General features: G+C 32.5%; 1 protein-coding gene across 1 annotated transcript in view; it reads right to left on the bottom strand.

Annotated features, from left to right (window-relative positions):
* Positions 1–23,650, bottom strand: part of Sesn (Sestrin) — a 433,167-nt gene that overhangs the window by 26,201 nt on the left and 383,316 nt on the right. The window lies entirely within an intron of this gene.

The raw sequence follows: 23,650 nt of genomic DNA, 5'->3' as shown, positions 1-23,650 counted from the left end.
TATACTCGTCTAAAAAAAAAGTTCATTATGGATCCGTCAGTACAAAAAAATCAATTTACATTGGTTTCATTTATAATAGTTGATGGCGTCAAGTGTGTTAACAGATGGTACCATTGACTTACAATAACGTCACATGAAGTTAAACGTGTTGCATAGAACATAATTTCACTGCTAATAAATCAGGATGAGGTAGAACCATTAGAGTTGTTTCAATTCTTATGTAGAACTGAAGACTTCAGTCCTGTATATCTGCGTTCCAAAGCTTATAAAGTTCTGTCCTTTATGACGTCACTCAACTTTATTTATTTAAAAAAAAAGTCAGTTCTAGTACTGACAGTCCGAAGGACCCGTCCTAAGACTAAACTGGACTAAATAAATATGGACTGACAGCATACTATAGAAAAATCAGTTCCTAGATTGAGGCAGAAAATATCGGTTTAAAAAAACCCCCAAAAAAAACCGCTCTACTGTCTGGACCGAAATATCAGTCAATAAATGGCAATAAAAAATCACAATAGAAGCAGCGGGGGAGTGTCAGATCCTAGATCTGTGGTCAGAATATTTTTGAATTGATGCTAATTTTAAACATATTTATTTCTCAAAATCTCAAGTACCCCAGGGAGTACACGTAGTCCCATTTGAAAATCACTGCTATTGATGAGTCAATGACGTCAGTTTTGTTCACAAAATGGTAAACATCGACCTACAATAGGGTCATATGAAGGTAAATGTGATGAATAAATCACATTTGTACAACTCATAAGTCAGGCAGAATCGGTCCACGATTTGAAAACAATTAAATTTCGGTATTTTGTCTGGAGGGAAATATCGGTACAAATATGTTTATAAAAATCACTAAGAACCGAACCAAAATACAATTTTGGTCGTCTTGGACCCGATCTCAACAATAATAGATAGTTATATATCTTGTTATAGTTCGTTGAACGATGGCTCGTCCAAATAGATGGATGTATCACATTTCAAACTCTACATACATATAATTTCATAATCTATCTAAAGGAGAAGTAAAAAACCGTTTTTATACACTTCACTCGAAGTGTATATATAAGTACACTATAAATAAAAAATCTATGAATGTCATATGACATTTATGGCTTAATATGTATGTACTCTACTCTAAAAGAGTACGTATTATATATTGTATCTATGTATGTACTTATAAGATAAGATAGGCTAATATGTGCTCTGTTAACACAAAAATCTAGAATAGGAAAAAGTACAATAATTTATTTTGTTGCATCATACATATATTCTCGTACATTTGACCCAATATTTAAGTCAGTTTTAGGCTTTTTATTCAAGTTTCTAGGAATAGAGGATGTACCCAAGAATGTTGGCTATAGTTTCAATTTTTATTGGGTTCAAGAAACTTATATTGACCAAGTATGGGCATTCAAATAAAAACGATCAATTTATAATTTTTTCACTAGTATTTGTCGTACTGTGTCAGTCCAAGGGCGTACACTAAACTATATTTTAGAGACGGGACTGCAGGGTTCAATTCTAAATAAAGACTAATTCAAAACTACGATTTTTTTGTTACTTCTACCAAAATTATTGTAATGATTGAAGGATATTATGCCCAAAGTGTAACTCAGATTCAATTTTGATAAATATAATTCTAGCTTGTTTATGTGTTGACGGACCACATATCCTTATTATATTTAGTTTTTATTTAGTTTTTTTACTTTATGAGTGTTAATTAATTATAATTTGTGAACATTGAAACTCAAATTTCATTCAATATATTTTGTTTGATAGATTTATAATCATATCCTCCTCATATGATATTATCTTTTTCCTTTTTCAAAAATGCGTAGTTTGTATAATCTTGACTACTCAAATAATATGTATTCAATTACATGTTTAATCAAAAAAATTAATGACTTTACAACTACAAGCCATAAATTATATATATTGTATTAGTATGATGTTTTTAAACTACTTGTCCAAATTTAGTTTTTGACCTAGGTGACGTAATAAAATCAAGTAGGAACCCGAATAAATTAGTGTTATTCCCACTAATTTACCTAATTAACTATTTTGTATTTTTTATCAGCTGTCGATTTTTCTGCCTCCTCTCCTATTAGTTTACAAAATGTTTATTTAATGAATTAGAATTATCTCGTGTTAAGATTTGAACGATTATTAAATAACCAATCCATAGTTACTACAAACTTATTTTTGGGCCTTTTTCTGTTTAATTTAGGAAGAAAGATTGTTTGGTTAAATGAAGGTAAGAATGATTTCTAATGTAGATTCACTGGTAAGTACTTTGAATAGGAAAGGGTTATTCGATTACTCATTCACCAAAAATCAAATGAGCTTAACAATCAATTTCATCATATTTTTAAAGGAGGTTTTTTTTTGTCAACATGCAATAACCTTACTAAGGGCAGACCGAATAGGACCACTATTTGAATACACCAGGCATTAGGCAGGGAATATTCAGAGATGGGCAGAAGTATTGCTGTGTCAGTCCATATTTAGGACAGTTTACTCTGTGTCCTGTCCAGCTTAGTGATTAAAATCATTCATCAAAATATATAAAGCTCAGTCCTTGATGGCGTTACTCAACTATATCTCTTCTTTTTTAACAAGTTTTAGGACTGATAGTTCGAAGGGCCGATAGTCTGAAAGACCTGTCCGAAAGATGGATAGGGATCGTGCAACGACTGGACTGGACCGAATAAAAAAAGATTGACACAAGACTAGGCAGAAGTATTTACACAAGTTTTGTTTTACATGTAAATTCATTACACAGGTTTTTCTCAACTGACTTCGGTGCCTTATTGTTAGCCAAATCATTTATAAATACCATTTATTAAAGAAGTTTTGCAATTAGTCTTCCAAAAAAAAAAAAAGGTTCAGAAGCAGCAATTCAATGTAATCCACGATTTGTACACGGCAAGAAAAGCTAGAAGGATATCATCCACATCACAAAATACCAAAGAAACTTTGTAAAATAGCTGCAAGGTGGCAGGGGCATGAAGAATACTCCGTGTGGTACCAAAAAGCGTAACTTAACCTTCTTACACGGTATCAAAAGATCCATTATGCAGAACCTAGCCATATTGATTGTGATGCTAATGACAGTGATTAGAATCTGTAAAGAAGTGGTCTTTGAATGACTTTGGTTCAAAATCTCTGCTCCATTATGTAAAAAAAAAGAAAAAAGGATACACTTTTTAAGGTTTTGGTAAATACTTTTGTCCACCTCTGTAATTTTGGAGTGCAAACTCTTTTTTATTTACCAACTAAGGGCATTCTTTTTGTCTTACGATTAATTAAAATAATATTGCTATTGCAGTACTTTCATTTTGATCCCATGATGCATACCTAGTATATCAAGTACATCCTAATAAATAAAATGCACCCCATTTAACCCCTTATCTTGTAGACGTCTTCTTGTGTCTACCCACACATTTTAACATCACTACGAACAAAATTATTTATTTTCTTAATAGCAACTTTTGAGCTCGTTAGAAATGAGCTCCTACTATTTACCCCTACATCTAAATCCCCCCAAACCTTAGACCAACTCATTATTTGTTATGAAAATAATTATCATGATAAATACAAACTCATATACTATGTACATATAATTTTACACGCTCAGAGGTACTTGAAACGAGATTTTTACACCTCTCTATAAAGGTATTTACCCACTATGTATTTATTATTTTTGCAAAGACATTGTTTACTTTTGAAGCATAATTTCCTCTTCTTTTGGTTTTAAGAGACATGAAGGCATATAACATAGGTATAGCATATATAAATATAGTAGAGAGTGAGCCATAATAATTGTCGGTTTTTTCTTCTTTTTCTTGAGGTAAAACTTGTAATTTTTTCAACTATTACAATAATTATACTTTTTCCCTACTTATGTAGATATATTTTTTTGTTTTGTTATTTTTTCAGCAATAGGCCTTTTTTTTAAATAAGAAAAAAACAAAAACATCACATATGCATATACTTTTGAGTATCTAAGTACATAAGTATGACAAGAAAAAAAAACAATTATAGCACCTACTCCTTTAGATATATAGTTATATTAGTGTTGGATTTCGGTTCGAAATTCCTAGACTGCGTTCAGACCCAACTGGTTTTAAAAGATTGAACTTATTTGGTCTTTCAAAGAAGTTTAGTCTGAACTGGTTTCAAAGGAAAATTCGATCTAGATTGGTCCAAAAGAAAAAAACACTCTCATTTAAAATTCGATCTACATCGGCCTCCAAGAAAAAAATTGGTCTAATTTAAAATTCGTTTGAAACCAGGGATTGGCAAACCGCGACTCCGGAGCCAAATGCAAATCTTTCATCCTGATGTTGTGACTCTTTTATCTTGATGCTGAGGTTATTTCATGCTGATGATTTGGCTCTTTCATCCTGATGCTACGGCTCTTGGATGGTGTTCAGTCAACAGGAACATTTTGTTTCAGTGAATTATTTTTTTAAAGTCTCCAATGCACTTGTGCAAGCCTACAAAGATGACTAGAATGATAACTAAAATCCTTTTTTGGGGTTTTCTTTATACATTCTATATAGAAAATAAAGCACAAGAACCGAGCCCGAAAAGCAATATATTCGGGTCTTAGTTCCTACCTCAGTTCAATTTGTCGGTTCTGGTTCTAGCGGTTCAAGATCCGGAACCGCTAAACCGATAAAGACAAAACTTTGGCAATTTGCGAGACGCCCAAAGGTTTAAGTAGAATAATTTGTAGATAGAAATGAACGATAATGAATTAAAGAATAGAAAAGCAATCCAGACACAATTTTCAAAAAAAAAAAAAAGGTCTAACTTCATTTTGTGTGGACGAGTCAGAGCTACAGGGTCGTCAAAAAGTTTTGGAACATGACATGATTGTTGACCTTTTCAATGCTTTATTTACCAAGTCTCTAGAATAAATATTAACGAAAATGTAGCAAAAAAGTTAAAAAGTAAATCTTTTAGTCTGCGCTGGATTTAGCAAAATTCTGATATCTGCAAAACTCCCGTCTGGAGTGACAAGGTTAAGGTCAACAATGATCTTCATAGAATTGGAAGAAGGCATATTATAAAAATCCATTTTTCTTCTTTTTTGTATATATATATATATTCATTTTTGTTTGTTCCTCACACACATACATATATACTATATATCTATAAGAATAACCAACAATTTGAACTATAGAAAAAATGTTATTGACGATTGAAAAAAATAAATGTACTTTTATATAAAAATCCCCTATTTTTTCTGCTAAATACACAACATTAAAGTGAAGTAAAATAAATAAATAAGTAAATTCACATTATTGTTGTTAGTATATTGGAATGAAGTAAAGTACATTATGTACAAAGATGTATGATGTACAAGGGGTTCTCATTTCCCGGGATCCCGGGAAATATCCGTATGATAAATACAGTTAAATTATAGTATTTTTAATTATATTTTAAGATGAAGTACTACATTTTTAGGTAGTCTAACACATAAATATTCTTAATTCTCATTTGATCAATATCACTCATAGTGATAAGGTTATTTCTTTTTAAAACTTACGGGTTCCACTTTTTGAACTCCGTAACCAGATTTGATCCGTGATAAATAACTTAAATAGTAAACAACTAAAGAGCTAATTTACTTGTGAAGCTAAGGGCTGTATAAACATCCCAAATACCAGACCTGTAATCCCAGTTTTCTTCCTAAGGGCCTGATTAAAGTGAATATGGATTTTTCACAATTAATAGAGCGTTAAATACTACTACTAAAAAAATTATTGGGAGTCCAGCGCCCTTGCGATGTTTACTGTCCTAAATCCACAGCCGACCTGTAGAATAAAACCCCATTTGGTGTGCATATATAAACTATACATGAAGCTTATATAGTTAAACTTCGATCTAACGGACCCCACTGCAACCGATTGCAACAGACAAATCTGATACAACAAATTTTGTCAGCTTAGCACTGCAGGTGAGCCTTATAGGCGTATATCAAATGAATTAACTAAGAAAGAAAGATTTAAATGAAGTTTATAATGCTGACGAACCATCTATATTTGTGGAGATCGCTACCAAAGATAAGCCCGCATTTCAGAATGATGAAAACATGCCTGGGAGAAAAAATTCGCACCATTATTAGGGGTAAATGCTACTGGAGCGCATAGTTTCGCTCTAACGGACATCCTCTTTTTTCTATTATCCCATTACAGGGTTGATTTTATCAAGTGGTTTGTTAGGACATTGAATTTAAAATATCACCTTCAAATAGTTATCGGCACAACCATATTCAATATGTGAGCCCTCAGCTATAATAATTGCTTCAATACTGGCTTAAATCCTTCACAGACTCGAGCTGGGTCCACTCCTTCTTTGATGGAAGCCTCTAAAGACTGAACCCTCCTCCCAGAAGTAGCAATTTGCTTCTAGTTTGAGTAATCCAAGAGATTCGAGTCCGGGGAAGAGGGCAGATACAACTAGAAGTCCCATAAGTGTGGATAGATGTCTCTCAGGAAGGCCTGGGTCTTAGCGGTGCTATAGCACGGAGCTCTGTCTTGAGAGAAAAAAAGTTGTCAACAAACTTTTATCTATCCCAAAGTAGCTCTTTCTGATCCAGAAGTTCGATATAAGCATCTGCATTGAGCCCATCCTTCCTCTCCACAAATATGGAAGGGCAGACTTCGCCTATGCGGGCCACTGGATTTTTTGTTCAGAAGACGTCTCACTGAATGAGAGACATGGTCTGGATGTTTGGTTGTGATGGAGCGGCTGTTTTACTTGTTCACAGTGGCAGCAATGGTGATATTTTTTATTCAGAAAAAAGCAAAACTTTTCGCTAATTTTTTTTGGCCTTCAGAAAATTTAGAATCTTCTTTGTTTTTTCTAGTCTTTCCATCCGTTTCAGCTTGCTCTGCACAGAGGAGGTCAATTTATTATTGTCCTCCTCTGTGATTTAAAAAAATAAAATTGCGGAAGGCAAATGATAAAAATTTGTACCTAAATATAAGATCAATATATAGATCGAAGTTTAACTATTCTTTGAAATAATTAAATGCAAGATTTCCCGGGCAATGAATAATCCCGGAATGAAACCACCGTTTATATTTACACATTAATGTATGTCTATGTAATGTTCATAAATGTATGTATTATTAAATTACGCGTAAAGAGGAAATATAAATTCCCTCGAATTTTGGGATGACTGAATCACTAAATGTATTATCATACTATCATAATATATATACATTAGCAAGGCCCTCAATATGTTCATATACCAACTAGATGATAAAATGAGTCGGTTCTAACAATTTTATCCGATAGTAACACTTTAATGACATATACTAACAGTACACTGAACAGTCTACTTTATTTTCTAAAGCTGTTATCGTTATACTTTAAGTTAACGAGGAGAGAATGTTGTTATATACCGTGTATCCATGACTAGTATTTGTATAAGTTCCTATTTATTCAGTCCAATCCAGTCTTAGGACCAGTCATTTGGACCCCTTCGTACCCTCAGTACTAGATCTGATCCAAAAAAAAATGAAATAAAGTTAAATGAAGTCATCAAAGACCTTAGAACTGATATGCAAGAATGAACTGGACTGGACCCAGGTTGAATTGGACTGAACTAGAGTCTTCAGTTCTAAATAAGGACCCGTACAATACTAACCACATGTGTGTTTGCTCACGAATAAGGAAAAGTAAAAATAGAGATTTGTTAGCGAGTTATAGGTAGCCTAAAACTTAAAAAGTTCAGTCATTGATGACCTCAATCAAATTTATTTTTTATTTTTTTAATCGGTACTAAGAATGGACTGGGCTGGGCTGAATAAATAAGGACTGTCACAAACCAGTAATAATTTGTTAGACTCAAAGTAGAATTTAGGATCGAATACAGAGTAGTTCCTGTCTTGTGTATATTTCGTTCGTCTATCAGCTGTTCATAGCTAATTTAATGAAATGTTTTGAACACTAACCTATTCTCCTTTAATACATTCTTCCAACTGGCAGAGTAAACAAGTGATGGTTTCATTTTTTTTTAATTCAGTGAAAATACTTATGATTTACAGCCTTGTACATTTTGATAGGCTTGTAAGAGTTACACGATTTGGGCGTTCTGTTCATTTTTTTTTCTCCCTTCAACCATTATTTTTTTTCTGCGTTCCAATCATAAGATAGTACCATAAACACGGTACTACAGCAAATCACGACTTCTGGTTTGATAGCGTTTGGGAGGTTGCATTTTAAAACAAGGTATCAAGATTTTCATACACAATAATCCCATGAATATTAGCGTTCAAAATGAACTACAATTAACCAAAATTGGTTCATTTATTGTCAAGATGGAGGATACAAGGCAAAGTAAAAAGGATTTGATTCTTGCCCAGCACAGCAAAAAGGCAAGAAAAACTGGACTGCCCACTAGTCGATAAACTTCAAGGAAGACTACTACCTTGCCTACGCAGTGGATGAGGTTCTCCCGGTCAACCAAACCAAGTTCCCAGCCTTGCAATTTTGCTGAGAATCGTGGCATCAGTCGGAAAGATGATGTCCTTGTATTAGTTTCTGAAAGGCCTGAAAATTGGGGTCAAGGACAATCTGAACGTCGTTATGTGTTTGTCTTGTCCTGGGTGAAGTCCAACTGCTCAGAGGGACACCATGTGTTCCAGCAGGACTATACTGCCGCCCTGGCAACACAAATTAACAAATTCATTATTTTTAGTAGCCCATTTCCTTACAATAACGGACAAATGATGAACCTCAGCCCAAAGATTCAGAATCATTGAACTGGTGAAGTTCATTTGTTCAAGATAAGGTCGAGTACTATAATATTTCATGCTTCATAAGAACCTTCAAAAAGTGTCCCTCCACTGTGAACCACTGCCAAAAAATAGATATCCCAAGGGTTCGTATTTACCTTATCAGCCCATTAAATGATATTTAAAAAATAAAAATATATATATAAACCTTGATTCCTTGAATTTTTTTGTAAATACCAATGGAACGGAGCACTAAAATCTCATTTTTAGCGTTACACGTTAAAAAAAAAAAATTTTTTCCGTTCACTGAACACCGTTCAATTTTGCATGACGTTCACACGCCCGTATATTGATATATCCTCATATATACAGGCTCAACCATAAGTTTTAAATCTTTTTAATTTGAATTAATTCAGTAATAGGTTGATCGTAGAGCAAAACACTGAAATAAAATATGTCAGAAAATGTGTTGAAATTTAATCTATATTTTATAATTATTTACATGTTTACTTTTTTTTCTTTTTAAATTTGACATTTGAGGACTAAACTTGATCTGGATTTAAAATTTCTACCCCATACACATAAATATTTTTTCCTATTACGGCCATTATAAAGAAATATTCATTTCCCCCCCCTCCTTTCCTACTGTAAATACACTAAATAAGAATGGATTTGAAATTTTATACTACATACATGAAATAGGTTTTTATGAGGATGATTCGTCTACTTTTACGAGCAAATTAACTCATTGACTAATGCATCTCTTTATAATGTACGCAATAAAGACCTTATAATTCTTGCATTTGACTTACAAAAGGAAAGGAGGGAGACCACACAAGCGCAAGAGGAATAATAAAAAAAAGTTGCATTAAGTAATCTGATAAAAAGTATAATTATAAATATATTAGAGGAGAGAGAGAGAAAGAGTAGGCATATCTGTTTGTATCTTGAGAGTCATAAACTGATAGACTTAAAAAAAGTAAAGATGTTATAAATAAGTAAAAAACAGAGGTGTATATAGATAGATACAGAGTTTATATGTAACAATGTACAGTCAGTGCTAAAATTTCAGAGTGTAACTACCAAAAAACAGTAAATGATATAACAAATTTGTATAGAAGTTATCCAGAACTACAATATTAAAGCTTCAAAATTCAAACTGTTCACCGTTATTAGCTCAAAATGCATCAAATGATGAAGTAGGAAGCTTCTACATGCTTTGACAAGTAAGCAGAACCAACGACAGTCCACTTTCGGACAGAGGAACCTGTTAAACCCACTGAGTTATTGTGGTGGATCCTACAGGCACTCCTCTCAAATTCACCCCATAAATAATAATCCAGTCTTTTCATATTTGGTAAAAATGGCAGCCATTTCTATGTAGACAAGAATCTCTTGAAGTTGTCCCGGCACCACTTTTGGGATTTGTTACTGGTATGGCATGGAGCTCCGTCCTGCTGCCAAATAAAGTTTCAATTAGGGTAATTCTCATCAATCCAGAGTTGTACAACGTCGGATTTGAAGAATGCTAGAGAGAAGAACAGCTTAGCTGATATGACGTTTTATTATACTACCTACATGCACCTATGGCTCAGTGCAGAAATAGATAAACACAAACTAAACTCTGTATTTTAAAAAAAAAAAAAAAAAAAAAAAAAAAGCCAGGAATTATTCTGATGTTGATTTGCAATTCTACTCTGAGTCGAACAAGGGCTCTCACTAATAACCAGTGATGCTAATCGGTAGCATTTTGGCGTGTTAAAATTTAAAAAAAAACCCAAATATCAACATAGTAAGCCTGGTAATTTGAAGAATATTTCAGACGAAAGCAGCTTAACTGTCATGACGTTTCATTAAATTGACTGCATGCAGCACGAAGATGAAGGAAATAAGTGCAAAACCCATTCTGTATTACCTCGGTTTATGTTTTATGGTAGAGTTGTATAAAATATGACGTGGTCATCTTGACAATTTGAAAAATGTTGAAGAGAAGAAGATGAAAAAATAAGTACACATCCCACTCTGTATCCTACAAGGATAGGGGGGTACTACCGCCGTTTTATGTTATAAGGTAGAGTTGTATATAATAAGACTTGTCGGTATTTAAAAACTCGAAAATTAATTAATTTGAAGAATGTCTTGGAGGAGAGCAGCTTACTGTGAACAACTCGACCATTTGAAGGTGCTGATCAAACAAAAGAGGCCAGCATTGTTGAATAGGCGACAAAAAGACATCATAAAGACAATGCCCAGTTGCAAACATCCAGGAGCTCAGATGGGAAGTTCTTATACGTCCACCCTACAGTCCAGACCTGCCACCAAGTGACTACCGCCTGTTCCTTTATATGTCCAACGTGCTTGGGATACAAATTTGGCCTCAAAAAAGGCCTTTGAAAATTGTGGTTAACGGGAAAGACATTATGAAGTTGGATTCTCATTAACAACTAGTTATCAAACAGAATGGGGCATACTTGGCATAAATTGGATGATTGAAAATTACTACTTTTGCCACAACCTTATATATATATATCTTTGAATTAACGAATATTTAAAAAAATATATTTATTAAGATATTTGATTAAATAGATGGGTTAACCCCTATTCCAAAAATTAAGAACCACTACTTTATATAGAAATTAATTTTATCGCAGGTTTATGGAAACGTATTTTTACAGTAATAAAGAACTTTATGACAGTTTTCTTTTTTCAAGACAGGCTTAATAAGAATATCCTTACTAAGATGACGTAATATATCCTTAATTAGTTCACCTCTGCATTAACTACACTAGAACATCATGTAGGTAAATGATAAGTCTGTAGATCATAGATGTGGGTAAGATAAAAAAAAAAATGCTTCTTTCATCACCTTCTTGAGATTTTTGTAATTGTTATTTCAATCTCCAAGTCATCAATCAAGACAATATTATGACATTCTATCAACAACATGCTAATCTCTTTCTCTCCATATTGTCAGTGATTTATGGATACTTTATAGTCATATTCACGAATATATGAATGTACAATCACTGTAGATACATATGTGTAGACATCAATTGTATTTTGACTATGAATTTTAACGCAAATATTTCCACTGCCGTTAATTTGGTAGCATACCTTTTCGTCTCATGAATTATTAAAAGTCTTCTTATATTTTATTTTATAGGTTCCAACTTTACTTCAAATCTTGCCTCTCTACTCATCAGGAAAATAAAAATTGAATAGCGTTTATAAGGACAAAGGAGTCAAAGATCCGAGTCTATTTCAAAAGGACTCCCTGATTAGTGCTACCATACTCATAGTCTTTATTTAATGCTTGAAGAAATTTATGAAACTTTATCGATAGAAAGAAAAAATATATTTCGACAGTGAATACTAGAGGTGAAGTTCTAAAATTTAAAAATATAAAAAGTCCACAAATATATCATGAGGCAAAAATGTATGCATCAAAGTGATTGCCGGCAAATATTGTTTGTGGCAAAATTACCTAGAATCCTAACGAATATGGTTATGAAGATATCATCATCCTTTTGAATAAAGCAGGAAACATTAAGAGCTTTTTATTATCTCCCGTATTTGTCATTCTAAGCCATTAGTAGTGATGATAAGCGTATGTATTTTGGGCATTTTAAAAAAAGAAAGGGAAAATTATATTTTAAACCTTGCAATTTGGAGAAGTTTGGGGGACGGGACGGGACGGGACGGGAGGGAGGGGTTTAGCTGTCATGACGTTTCATTCAGTTAAACTCAGCTGTGACCAGGGAGGAGAGAAATAAGCAAAAAAAAAAAGAAGGACATTTGTAGGAATTACTTTAATGACGATCTTCAATTCTACTCCATCAAGTACTTAGAACTAAATCTCTGCAACAAATCTACAAGGTTACTCTCTGTCTTTTATAAGCACTCTCGAATGTTCAATGAGGTATTGAATTTAGTAGAAGTGAAATAATATGTAAGGACAACCGCTAAAGAATAGAAAATTCATTCTTCAGTTTAACGATTAAAAAAATATATATGGCCAGCTGAAAATGTACACGATTTACATCACTAATTATAGACAACTAGCGTCATGTATATGATCCATCTCTTGAACCAGATCTCTGTTACTGGTTTTATCCCGTTTTCAATATGATTCCTTTTATTTATGTATTCAGGAGATTATACTTCAGAAACCTTCTTCGACAGAGCCACCCAAATTGTGACCAGTTAATCTTTATACTTAAACAGGTATTACATCAGGGGCATTTGCAGGATTATATATATATATATCAGATAACAAATTTTTGAAATTTTTTTCCAAAAAGTTTATGTTATTCAAAGAAAATTAAATTTTGGGAAAAAACGTTTGAAAATTTTATTAAATTTTCTAGTAAAAAGCCATCGAGGGAGAGGGGGAGAGACTACAGCCTTCCAGTCTACCCCCTGCAGAAGGCCCTGCATAGACTACCACTGGTCAGATGGTTTTAACGTTCGAAAGCCAGATACACATTGATGGATGGAGAAAGAAAGTTTTTATCCACACATCTTCCTCCAAGTATACCTTAGTTACCTTGTTTCAATGTGGAGCTTGATAGAAAAAAGAGAAATTTCACACTTTGAAACAGCAGATCCGAAAGTTTGTATTTCCTTTTATATCCGTTCGCATGATATCAGCATTATAGATGTCGGCCATCTTTGGTACTTAAACAGCGAAGTGATATAAGAATAAACACCCTATTTTTATTAAAATGGATGAAAATGGTAAACTACCGTAACAAAATAAAAGTACTTAAATCTTTACAGCCAATAAAAATTATATTTTTTAATGTCATTAAATGAAGCTTTCAAATAATAATAAAAAATATGGTTCTAACCCATCTAGTTCATTCGTTATAAGCCTTTCAAGATTTTCCCAATTTATCTGGACAACCCTGAACGTAACAAACGTAAGAAGATGCTCTTTAAAAGAAAGCCCCAAATTAGGGGTCATGAAGCATGAGTAGTGGCACACATCTTCCTCTTAGGCAGTGCCGCAAAAGAACTTTTAATGTATTTAGTATGTACTACAAAATAAATAAACAATTGGCCGATTGATAAGCTATGGGTCAAATGCTTTATCCGTAAATCTATAACAAGAAGTAAACTATTCTAGAATCCTATTTTTATATTAAATAATGTAGAAGAGAATAAATTAACTTTTAAATTTGCAAATTTTGCACATTTTTCTCTAATTATTCAATTTTTCACGTCCGTAATCGATCCAAATTAAAATTAATAGTAGAAATCATGTAGATTTTTTGTACCAATTATTATGATATCACATTTTTTATATAGAATCAAGAATTGCATTCAATATAAGTGATTTTTGCGGAAATTTAAGCAAATCTATTAACTCTAACCCCCCTTCTCAACATAACATCACTTTGGTTTATGATGCAATCAGTAGAAATTCAAAATAATTTAAATTAATAATAGAAAGGAATTTTATTAGTTTCAAAATGATTAAATAAAAAAAAAATAAAAAACACACCCCAAAACCGACACTGATCCGTTTTGTGGAAATGAAAATATTGTACCTCTAATTCAACACACCCAGAAAATGTATATAAATATGTTGTGTACAATTTTTAATCTGTATAAGTAAACTGTACAAGTTGCAACTAAAAAATAAGATGATCAATTTCAAAAGTAGGATTTACAGTAATTGAGATGAGAATAGGTAATGAAATAGTTGAATATGGATGATGAATTTATTAATAGGATATTTTTCGACAATTTTAATACAAATTACTCAAATATAAGTATTACAGGGCACATTATGAAGTTCCAATGTCTACAGTAAAATTACCTTTAAACACATAATAACCATGTAATTTGAATAAATCTAAATTTAATGATAATATCAATTAATAAGTGGTGATTAAAAAATGACCAATGTTGTAACGGGTGGTCCAATGAAATCTGAATAGTCCATGAGGGCCCATGCAAGAGATCTTGGAGTTTCCCAACATACTTCTGGAGAGCTATCAAAAAAGTGGGTGAAAAGAGCTTTGTGGGGCTGGAGAGGCCACTTTTGACACCAGGAATGAAAGAACCCCATCACCTCTATTGCAAGACTCTTTTGAACTCTTTTTTGATAACTTTGGCCTCCCTAAAACCCTGATGCCAACCTCCTCGACTATAACTTATGGGTGAATGTCTAAGGGAATGCCTGTAGTGTCCTTCATCCAAACATGGAGGACCTCAAAGCCTCTATCAGTAGGCACTGTGACGCCATGACAGAGAACTGTATCCGCAGCGGGGGCCAACACTGTCACTGCTACCTGGAAGCAATCACTACCGCTAAGAGCGGCTACATTAATGATTAAAAGAGGTAAGGTGGGGCACATACACTTTTAATATTAATTTTGTTGAAATTCTATATTTAATCATTAAATTATATCTTGGTGAAGTTTAAAATTCAAAGTTTTCAGATTTTAATGGACCAGCCGGTAATTAAATGAAGCATTTTATGACGAATAAATTTCAGCTATTACACAGCATATATAAATTATAGAAAATAAATATTTAGAGAAGGAAAGTTGAGTAATATCTTGATCCAAATTTTAGTTATTATCAATGAGGAATGTATTTGATAAGATACAGAGAAATATCTTGTCTCTCTATATTTCTTTCTCTATGATATAAACATTAAAGTCTATAAATGTAAATTAGAGTGTTCCGAAATTACAAAAGTTCAGAGTTTGGTATTGCAGGATATTTTCCATATTATTTATCTAAATAAGAAAATAACTTGCGATCCTCTTAAAAACATCGGTAACTTTCCGAAAAAAAAAAACTTTTTTCAAACTGTTCCTTTATAATTATCGAATTTGATCGAGATTCACCATTATTATAAATTAAGTATTGTAGATTATAAATAATATTTTAACAAATTTGCTCTAATTTACCTCACGTTATCATTACTTTCATCCTAAATTTGTCACAAGTAAATGAACATACACATTGCGTAGTACGAAAACCGAATATCTTCATTAGTTTCTTCATTTTTACTACTCAAAACACATTTTTTCATACAAAGGGTATAATAAACATTATTGAATATACTTTCAGAGTTGATTTCATCAATCCATGAAGGACCTTTATTTGCAATGATTTAATGCAATTTTCTTTCTTCGATGAAAAAGAAATATCCTGCTATACGAAACGGGGAACTTTTTTCATTAGGCTACAGTCTAATTATGTATATAGACTGTATAGAAAAAACAGAGCCACACGAGAATCTCATTGAGCGGTCATTCATTGCTCAAATTTATGATGACTTTTGTGCCTTGGTACTAATGAGTCCTCATGTTGATAATACCCACATATATACAGGCTCACCCCATTGACCTTGAGTGTCCATAGGATCATAATAATGAAAAAGATGTTATTACGACTAAATGCTTCGTTTGTTTGTTTGTGTGGATTGTGGAATGAGTAGAGAGATACAATGTTGTAAAATCATGGCAGAAGTTACTCAGTGTTCCTATGTAGCCAGCTAATGACGTTGATAATAATGATGCATGAGTTATGATCACGCTTGCTTTGTGGTAAGAGAGGAGAAGACCATTTCTTCACAACATTCCTTTCATGAGTCGTCGGGATCGTCTTTTACATTGTTTCGTACTAGTACATGGGATTTTAAATGGGTATTAGCCATGGAACGTTGATGATAATGATAGTATCAACAGAAGGGAACGCTTAATGTCAAATACTCATACCCACCTATTCAAAAAGGAGAAGTCATTTGGGAATAATGCGTATATTATATGTAGGTATAGACAAAGAGAAATGAATTAATGACGCGGGATTCACTTAGATTTGAGGTTTATGTATGAATGTATTAATTACGCTTAAAGAGCTAAGACGTTTCTACTTTTGTCACGGAATGTTGCTATGTTTCATTTTAAGTTTATATGTGGAGTAAAATTTGATGACTTGTGTAAAAAATTTAGAAATAACGTGGTAATTCTCACAATTTGAAGAATGCTCGAGAAAGAAGTAGCTTAGATGTCAGGATGTTTTGTTATATTAGCTCCATACACCTATGCCTAAGAGAAGAAATATACATTTTTTTTTAACCAAGCCCTATTTTTACAGGCCTTTTTCTCAATGTCGCCCAAAATAATAATCCAGTGTATTCAAATTGGTTGATAATGGTGGCCATTTCCCCTTAGACCAGAATCCAACAAAGTTGTCCGAACAGCATTTTTGGGGTTAGTTGCTAGTATGGGATGGAGTTGCTAAAAATCGGGTAAACTTTTGACAGTGTGTGCCACCGGAGAAAATATTAAGATCTCCAAGTAATAGCTCAAAACTCAATTTACAATTGAAATATTGCAAAAATAAATAAAAACAAAAGTCTAGTATTTACACCTGCAAATTGTTAACATTTTAGCATCTATATTAACCACATTTTTAGATATTTAATCAATCACTCATATGTACATTACATTATACCAAATTAATGAAATATTGTTTATAGAATAGTTATATCTATAACTGAATTTTCAGACTTGTTAGAAAAGTACTTAGATATAATTATTAACAACCTTTAAACAGACAAGCATGCTGGTGGATGACTCCTCATATCCTTTCAACGAATACAAATCAATGTGTATCATCCTAGTTCTGGTATTGATGAAACGGGGAAGAGACTTTATGCGATCATGTACCTATGTATATTGTATATATGTAGCTTACACACGCATGTTTTTTTTTGTTAATGTTGAATCTTAAGTAACTCGAAACAGCAAATAAATACTTTTTTTATGTACCCATTAGTGTTAGGAATTGGTCCAAGACCAATTTTTTTTCCATTTTGGTCTTAAGTGACTTTTTTCTAGACTGATACGGACCAATATTTTGATGCAGACCGTAGAACAAAATGTAATCATTTTGAAATTTTGACGTTGTTTTCTGTCTCTATCTATGGACTGATTGTCTCTCTTACCCGAATTTTTGAGTTGTAGAAATATTGTAGGTGGATGTTCACAATTTAGAAATACCCAGGACGTCATAAACAATTCATCTATGGCATCGGTCTAGACCAGGGATTCCCAATATGTAGGTTGCAATCCCAAGTGGGGTCGCTTAGGGCCTTCTAAGAAGTTGATTGTTTGATATCAAATGTACTTGTTTGTGTTCTTGTTTTAATACCTCATTTTTCTAAATATAATAGTCAACTAAATTTAAATTTATTGTATAAAATATCTGATTGTTCATGATGAAGCGAGAAACAAGTATAAGTATAAGCCAATATAATTAGGAATTTTTGAAGTATAGATTTACTTTCATAGTCGAAACAGGGATGGATTTGCAACGAATTTATGTAAGGCGAATCGATTAATACTAACAAAATGAAAAACTATTTCAATGACACACATCCTAATCTTGGAGGCAAGGACGCCCAGTATTTTAAAAACAACGCTGACGGTGTACAAAAAAAAAAATGATTTTGTCAACAGGAAAATGTGAGAGTTTTAAGCTCAAAAATACAGTAAAGGAAGATCAACCAAACTAATTTTATCATGGAGGTCACTACAACATTGCAACTGTTATTGAGGAGGCACACCATCATCAAGGTTGAGAAGTGTGGGTCTAGAAGAGGTGTCCGCAGGGGCGGACTGGAGGGTCTGTACTTGATATTTCATATTACAAATTTAATTTCCCAATTTCTTCGTTTAAAAAATTAAGTTTTTTATGAACAGCATTGGATTTTTGAAATTTTTTTTTACAATTGAATATTTGTAATTTAATTTTGAAAATTTTTCAAATTTTTTTGAAAATATTTTAACTCTCGTATTTTTCTTCAAAAAAAAAAAAAAAAAAAAAAAAAAAAAAAACCCTCCCTCCCTTCCAAAAAAAAAGAAATCATAATTTTATATATATGCAGACTAGTGTTGAGACTCAGTCCAGCACCGATTTTTTTTCCCCGTTTGGTCTTGAGTTATTTTTTCTAGATCGATTATTCTTTCCAGACCGCGGTCTCAGACTGTGGACCGATTTTTTCAATTTTACCCTATGAACCGATTTTTTTCGGTCTAATATATTATGAGAGACCAATTTTTTTTTTTTTCTATATTAACCAATATTGACTTTTTTTTAAAAAATCAAAAAAAATATCTATTTTTTCATTCAATTATTGAAGGAAATCCGTTGAGTTATAAGTAATAAGAATTCGTGTCCTTGCACATTAGTTAGTTTACTTATTTAATTAACTTCTATGTTAGAGGGAATCAAAGATAGATACCTTTAACTTAATCATTCATCTAAAGAGATGCACGAATTTAGAATTCCATATTCCACAAGAGACGACAGGATTAAAGTTCATCCGAGTTATCTGTGTTTAAACTTCGTATGACGTCATTGTAGTTGACAATATATGTGTAATAGACAATTTATCTATAAAATAAGTCTAGACCGATGTTTTTGTGGTACTGCACTAGACCGAACTAATTCGGTCCAACAAAACATATAACGGTGTCAGACGACTGGTATAGATTTTCCAGATCAAAACCCAATTAATGCAGACGCCCCTGTCAAGACCAAATTATAAATAAAACGAATCAAGAGCTGTTTTTTTAGAATCAATACAGGCATGCTCCTTTAAAAGACCGAATGAGTTCGGTCCACTAAAAAATATAACGGACTCATACCAAACCCAACCCTAGTTGTATGTTGTATTTCCATATGTATTCATACCTTTAGACACATTATAATATGTATATATTTATAATTCAAATTACCTTTTATAAATATTTAATAGTCATTGCAATTAAGTATAAACAAGCATATGTCTGTATATTCTATGTGTATTGTATAATGCCATGAGGCTTTTGAATGACACAACAACGACCATTGTCTTTAATACTCGTTCGAGTAGTGGGAAAAGGATGACGATGAGGGTTCTTGTACTAGGGTTACATATAAGTACATATGTATGTGGAGATGACCCCATCTGGCCTCTACCAGCACGTGGAAATTTGGATGATGAGAACCCCTCAAGGGACCACACGAAGAGATCACGTGAGAAAAGACTCCTCGTTTTGATACAAGATTCTCAGGGTTTTTGTCTTTGATATTTCATCATGACAATACTCACACGAACTGTTGTAGTGAATACGAGTAACTAATTATGTTTTGTAGGAATATATATATTATGTATACTGTATACAAAATGATGTCACTCTAGAACAGACATGACATTCTAGGTTTTTTTACACAAATAACTCTATTTAAAAAAAAGACAAATAAATGTTTAATGTACACTGAATATTTTGCCTCGGAATGAGTTTGAATACCCAAAGGAAGTAATTGATTAATCAATTAGTTCTAATTATCCATCGATTAACTCTCAATACATTAATAGAAGTCCAATAACAATCCGGGTATTTGATTCCGTTTCACTTTATTCTTTTTGAATGTATTTAAAGTAATTTCGTATTTCCCACCCTTTTTATTTTTAACTAGGTAAGTAATTCTTGTTCATTATTGGTATCATGGCATCATTCGATAAGGAGTTGCGAAGGTGTGAGTGTACAATACAAACTCCCCATATTTTAAATTTTTTCAACTTGAATGGGAAAAAAATTGTCAAAAGCCATCAACAAAATTTGCGATGTATACGGACTGATATTCTTTCAGTTTGTGCTGTACAACAGTCGTTCGCTCAATTCTACCCTATACTTTGAAGAACTCTACCGTTAGAAGCTGGTGATCGAATAGAAGCAACCAGCATTGTGGAATAGGAGATGAATCGTCTTTTATCAAGACAATGACAGGTTGCATACATGTCTGATGACTTCCAGAAACTCCGGAAGCTCGGATAGGGAGTTCTGACTACCACCGGTTTCTGTCTTTGGCCAACGCACTTCGGGGTACAAATTTGGCCTCAATAGAGGCCTATGAAAATTGGTTTTTCTAGTTTTGGGGCAATTGGACAAGACCTTCTACAAGAAGGGCATTAGGAAGTTAGATTCTTGTTGGCAACAAGTTATCAAACAGAACGGGGCATACTCAACTTAAAAAGGAGAGTTGTAACATTTTTTATAAAGTATTGAAGTAAAGGAAAAAATACGAAATTACTTTTTCTAAACCTATTTTGTGAATAATGGATTTTTATTACAAAATAGTAATTAAATGAAAAAAACGTACTACCTATAATGAAACCCGTAAGAGGAATATATTGGAAAAATAAAAGTAAGCAAAAGTTGTAAAACAATTAATATTTATTCATTTTCCAAAAAAAATCTCCTTAATCCTTTCAAGCGCGCCATTTTTTAATGAAATCATATGAACAAAGCTAGAAATATCAATAATAAAATTACTTCATATCTAAAGAAGAATAAAATATGTCCAATAAATATTATCTAGATCATCATGACCAATATTCATTGAGATATTTAATGTGAAAACTAGTTTTAATACTGAAATGTTTAAGCCATAGAGATAAAAAACATTTAGTGATGAAACTGAGCAAGATAAATTCTTTGACGACGTAGACGAGACAAAAAAGATAGTTGACCAAAACCATCGAAAAGTTAGTGATTCCTACAATAAGTTCCAACAATTTAATCACATCCTTTCTACAAGCCTATTAATCTACAAGTTAATTATTCTACTCCTTTATCGCAGAATGTATCATAAGTCATAACTAATCATTAGAAAAAGTCGTGTGTCAAAGAATAAATCAAAATTATATCACAATTGTAATGTGACCAGAAAACCTTCTATAGAATTATTCAACTCCGAATTAAAAATAGAATCGGTCCAGAGGTTGTTTTTTTTTTTTGTAATACGGCTCCAGACCGAACTTCTTAAAAGTACCAAAATAGTTTGGTCCCGGATTTTCAGACTCAACACTAATAATTTATGTAGGAACACATATTCGTTATAAGATTTTCAAAGTTGCTGATATACCTTCATATAAGTATATATGCTACATAATGTACATACATATGAGAGAAAAAAAAAAGCTTTTTGAAAGTCATTATCAAGTGTATTCTTTGTATATTTTGTTTCATTATTTCATAGGTTTTTTTTAATTATATATACATATATAGACACAATATGTTTTGTATTCTACTTCTTGAGGGTTAAACAAAGTCTTTTTATCCCTCCACAGCTTTGTAGTTATATTTGTTGTGCCTAGATACTTCAGAGATGACTTTCATCTTTGTTTCCTTTCTTCTACTGTAGTTGCTTTTATTTTTATTTTTTAGGATCCCCCTTTAAATGATAATTATTATCAGCACATCAAAGTATATGATGAAGGTTTATTTTCAATAGATTAATGATTAAAACACCCATTGATATACAGCCGTTCTTACATATGTTTGTATAAGAAACACTCATTATATGTATTTTTTTGCTAAGGTACATACTATGTGTAAAACAAAGGCATTTATGTAGGTACGTTGTAGAAAAATATTCATGGGTCTACCGAGTGGTTCATTAATATCTAAACACTTTGATTTTTAAACTTCAACAATATATAGTTTATTAATTAACTATAGAATTTCAACAACATTATTACTAAAAATAGAGATCTATTAATCATTAATGTAGAAGAACTTAACGGTAATGACTGCTTCTAGTCGGCGGCGGAAGGCCTGTCTGTCATGGCGTTACAGTCCTGACCGACTGTGGCTATGATGATCTTAGTGTTTGGATGACATACACAGCAGGCCTTCTTCTCGACATGCACCCAAAAGGTGTAGTCGAGGGGGTTGGGCATCACGGCTATAGGGGAGCAAAAAGTGTCAAAAAGAGTTTAAAAAAAAAAAACTCAAAATACTTATTCAAATTAGTCTTGCAAAAATGACGTCACTTGATGATACCTTTACTTTTTTAATTCAATTAAAAGTAGAGATGTACCGATATCATACTTTATTCCGATTCCGATAACGTCTTGATTATAGACGTCGATTCTTTATTATGTATAAAAAAATTACGTTAACAAATAAAAAAATGATGTACTTATTTATTGTTTAACTTTCTACTGATTAGTGTAAGGGAAGATAATACATAAATATATAATTATAATTAGTTTATCATTGATAAAAATAAGTGAATACCACCCCAAACACGTGAGACTTGACAGGCCTAATGTTGGAAGCCCTGTCGTTGTTTTTGTACATTATTGCTCCGCTAGGATAGTCAGTCTGAGAGAAGCCACATTAAGAGTGGTATTTTTAGATGTCACAAGTTTTAATTTTTAGTTGCGTACGATTTCTAAATTCAAATTTATTCAGGAAATATTATATTGTTATTAGTCAGTGGTTATTCACTTTTATTTCTGTCTATATGTGACTTCCATTATCGAATATGACACTGAATCGTATTTTAGAACAAGAACATGTCATGACCTGAATTTTGATATAAAGGTCAATTATTATTGCACTTCTTACATGATTTTATCCGGGACTCCAACATATAGCCGCCCGTAGTATAAAACCTAGGTTAGTCTATACAATGAGCCTCACCTCCATTTATTGCTTGATCATTCGAAATACTCTAATTTAAAAAATTAGAAAACTACTCTTTTTTTGCTTTATACTGTACCAGTGGATCGGTAATATTGAGCCGATTCCGATATCCAATACTTCAAAAAAGCTGTTTTCTACCAATTCCGATGCATGGGTACATCACTAGTTAAAAGAGTAGAATAATTGAAAGTAAGTAGTTAGTTGTTGGGTTCTATCCAACAATCGTAGTTCAAATAAAATATTGCACAACGGTAAGTACCTTGTACTTGTATTGATCACGTAGTTTTTGTTTCCTCATTTTGTTTTTTTTCGCTATACAAGTGTGTGCGTCTAAAATTGAAGACTCCTTTAAACTTTACGCCATGCACATACTCGAGACAGTGG

This window comes from Lepeophtheirus salmonis, chromosome 9, assembly GCF_016086655.4.
Source record: "Lepeophtheirus salmonis chromosome 9, UVic_Lsal_1.4, whole genome shotgun sequence".
Classification (NCBI taxonomy): Eukaryota; Metazoa; Arthropoda; class Copepoda; order Siphonostomatoida; family Caligidae; genus Lepeophtheirus; species Lepeophtheirus salmonis.
The sequence above is the reverse complement of the archived record's forward strand: the minus strand, read 5'-3'. Positions and strand labels throughout refer to the sequence as shown.